Source organism: Myotis lucifugus, unplaced genomic scaffold (genome assembly GCF_000147115.1).
Source record: "Myotis lucifugus unplaced genomic scaffold, Myoluc2.0 scaffold_30, whole genome shotgun sequence".
Lineage (NCBI taxonomy): Eukaryota > Metazoa > Chordata > Mammalia > Chiroptera > Vespertilionidae > Myotis > Myotis lucifugus.
In genome coordinates this window covers 6539785-6543038 of record NW_005871078.1, presented here as the reverse complement: position 1 = coordinate 6543038, position 3254 = coordinate 6539785, and the positions used below count along the sequence as shown (strand labels likewise).

At 46.5% G+C, this 3254-nt stretch overlaps 1 pseudogene; it reads right to left on the bottom strand.

Annotated features, from left to right (window-relative positions):
• Nucleotides 1–33: 33 nt before the first annotated feature.
• LOC102436441 lies at nucleotides 34–846 on the bottom strand (annotated as a pseudogene).
• Between the last annotated feature and the right edge of the window lie 2408 nt (nucleotides 847–3254).

The window sequence follows — 3254 nt, the reverse complement described above, 5'->3', positions numbered from 1 at the left end:
CTGCACACAGCTGCTGCTCGGATCCTTTCCCGCTCAGGCGAATGGGCTGAGGACGTCCCTCTGGATCTCGTGGCTTAACTGGGTCTGTGAATCACTCAGCTTCTTCAACCCAGAGAGGGCTGAGAGGATGATGGGGCGGGGCTCAGAGAGCCACAGGCCTCCACGTGGTAGTAAAACCTCTCCGGCTTGCTGCTGGGGTCCTGTGAAGTCTGGGACTCATCTTCCTCCAGCTCTGAGTACTCACTCTTTGGCCACTCCTCTGGCTTGGGGTACACTGTGTGCCTCAGGGCGCTGTCGGGATCGTATTCCAAAGCCACCCCTGCAGTCGGGTTCTACTGAGCATGTTCCTTGCCAAAGCCCTTTGGGGCATAGGCGCGCGGTCTCAGCTCCTGGCCCTTTCGCAGTTTGACGACGAGGATGTCCTTCCTGGTCCACGTAGTCATTGGGGTCGTTATCTCGGCTCCGGGATGTCGCTGGAATGACGGGGGGCTACTGGAGATGAAGGTCTCCGAGATGTGACGTCATGAGTCTGGTCTTCATGGCACCGCATATCCACAGTGAACTCCACGGAGCTCTCGGGCAGAACTCACGCGTGCAGCCCCGGAGTACTGCAGCTTGTCCACAATGTCATTGCGAGTGAGGGGGTTCATCCAAGCCTGCGAGGACTGAGGAATTTAAAGAATTGGCGTCCATCTGAGCCCAGTCAATGGCTACTGTGGGCAACGCAGTGATGAAGACCCTTCGAGTAGAATTGGCCACCGCTACATCCGTAGTTTCCGTGATGAACTTGACATTCTCGTTGGTGAGCTCCCTGATCCGCACGGTGGGCTGGCTAGCTTGCGGCATCGCGCTCAGCCGCCCCAGCCGGCAGCCGGCGTCAGCTGTTTTGGTGTTTTAATTCTTGGCTTCCATCAGCATTTTTTAAAGCTTTGTCTTGGGGTGGAGGGCGTGTGGCTAGCAGCTGTCTCCTTCTTAGATCTGGGTTGCAGATGTGAGAACAGATGTTTGCTATTCGCTCCAGAACGTCCTGGGCAGGAAGCCAATGGGGGTTGTCCTGCCGTGGGTCTTTGAACTGATGGCCCATCTGTCCTGGATCTTGACAGGAGTGGGCGTAGACGTGGGAATGCAGAGAGAAAGCTCATTAGACATGACCTTGTTCTGGGATTCGGAATGTGGCACTGAGTTACCCTGTTGGAGAGGTTATTCTTTAAAAAATAAATAAATAAATAAATACATATATTAAATATTTTTATTGATTTCAGAGAGGAAGGGAGAGGGAGAGAGAGATAGAAACATCAATGATGAGAGAGAATCCTTAATCAGCTGCCTCTGGCTCACGCCCTACTGGAGATCGAGCCCACAACCCAGGCCTGTGCTCTGATTTAGAACCTTGTGGTTCTTGGGTTGACACTCAACCTCTGACCTGCCAGACTGGAGACTTTATTCTTTAAAGAAAATTTGTATCTTTGATTCAAGAGTTTCTAAAAATAAATAAACAAATAAACAAACAAGGTTAGAAATGCAGGTATCTCCTGTTGTACACAATAATCTGTTATTGAAAAAAACCCCAGTTGTTCTGCATGAAAATGATAAACTGGAGCCTGTTTCTCATTTTATTTCAGATAGGAAAAATTATACTTTGTCAACCCCAAGCCCTTAACTAATTTTTTAAACAGGTAAGTAAAGTGTGGTAATACATTGTATATATATAATTTTTTTTAATCCAAACTATCTTGTTAGGTGTAAAATGCTTAATAGATTGTTTTGTTATCACCAAATAATTAATAGGGTCAATAAAAACAACTGCTTTCACCCAATCGAAGGCCACTGAGCAAGATGGCTTTACTGTTCTCAGCTTGGTTAACCTTAGACAGGCTTCTCTCCGACTTTAGGCCCCTGAGTTCCCTTCTTTTAGAGTATTTGCTTTAGGAAAGATAATTACACATTCTTTTTCTGCCTCTTTGAGATGTAAATATTCTTAAATGCCTCTTGTGAGTTTTACAACCCAGGAAGGTCTTGCTCAAGAACCTGGGGATCATCTCTTTGACATGTGCCTGAGCAAGGGAGCACCCCCAAAAGGAGTCACTCGCACATGTGTGTGTCTTTCCACAATGTCAGGTGTATTAGGGGAGGCCTCCCCAGTAAGCCAGTAGAGTCACCTGCACATTACATACAGAGAGGGGGAGCTTAGGTGATGGAAGTGAGCGGAGAAAATGTTCAGTGCAATGCCCTGGCCACTGGCAGCGGCCTCAGGTCTCCGGAGAGGCAGGCGTCCATCTGAAGCCAGGCGGCTGCAGTGGCAGCTCGTGTCTGCTGGAGTGGAAGTCCAGCAGGGTTCCGGATGTGAGCTGTGGTACAGCAAGCACCCGCATTGGGTGGTCGGAGCTCTCAGTTGACATCGCCCACTGAAGGTGGAGGTCCCACTCAAATCGGTGTCCAAGTGTAGTCCTTACCCGAGTTTCACACTTGTGGTTTTGGGCATTCTGGCCCCCTTCCTAGGGCATTCCTGTGACACCCCAGCTTTTTAAAAAAAATATATATTGTTTATTGATTTCAGAGAGGAAGGGAGAGGGAGAGAGATAGAAACATCAACGATGAGAGAGAATCATTGATCAGCTGCCTCCTGCATGCCCCACGCTGGGTATTGAGCCTGCAATCCTGGGGCATGTGCCCTGGACTGGAATTGAACCCGGACCCCCTCACACAGAGGATAATGCTCAACCTGCCGGCCGGGGTGTTTTCTTTTTACAAACCATTTACCAGGTTTTTTTGTTTTGTTCGAATCGACAGCTAGTATTCTGAATTTATTGAAAACTGAGCAAACATATGATTTGTCAAGTCCTGCAAGTTTTCTTTTCTATTCTTGCTGAGCGAATAAAGTAGAAGGCAAGAGTCATTGAGACTGAAGAGGAGAGGCAGTATTATCCATTAGTTAAGGACTTAAGCTTTCAAGTCTGGCTATCCTGAAATTCATTCCTGTCAGTCGTGTGCTTTGACTTTGGGAAAAGTTTAAACTTACAATATCTTTTACTTTGCAAGAATTATATGAGCTAATTAATGCATGGCAATTGCTTGAATACTTAGCATGCTGCCTAACACACAATAAGAACTGAATAAATATTGTTTTGGTATTCATCATGTCATTATTCTCTATTGTTATTTTTTAAAGGAATGTTTTACAATTCTTATATAGAAGTCAGCTTTTAGATACTTTATATTGTGGGTTTAAATACACAGACTTTATACTTACTATG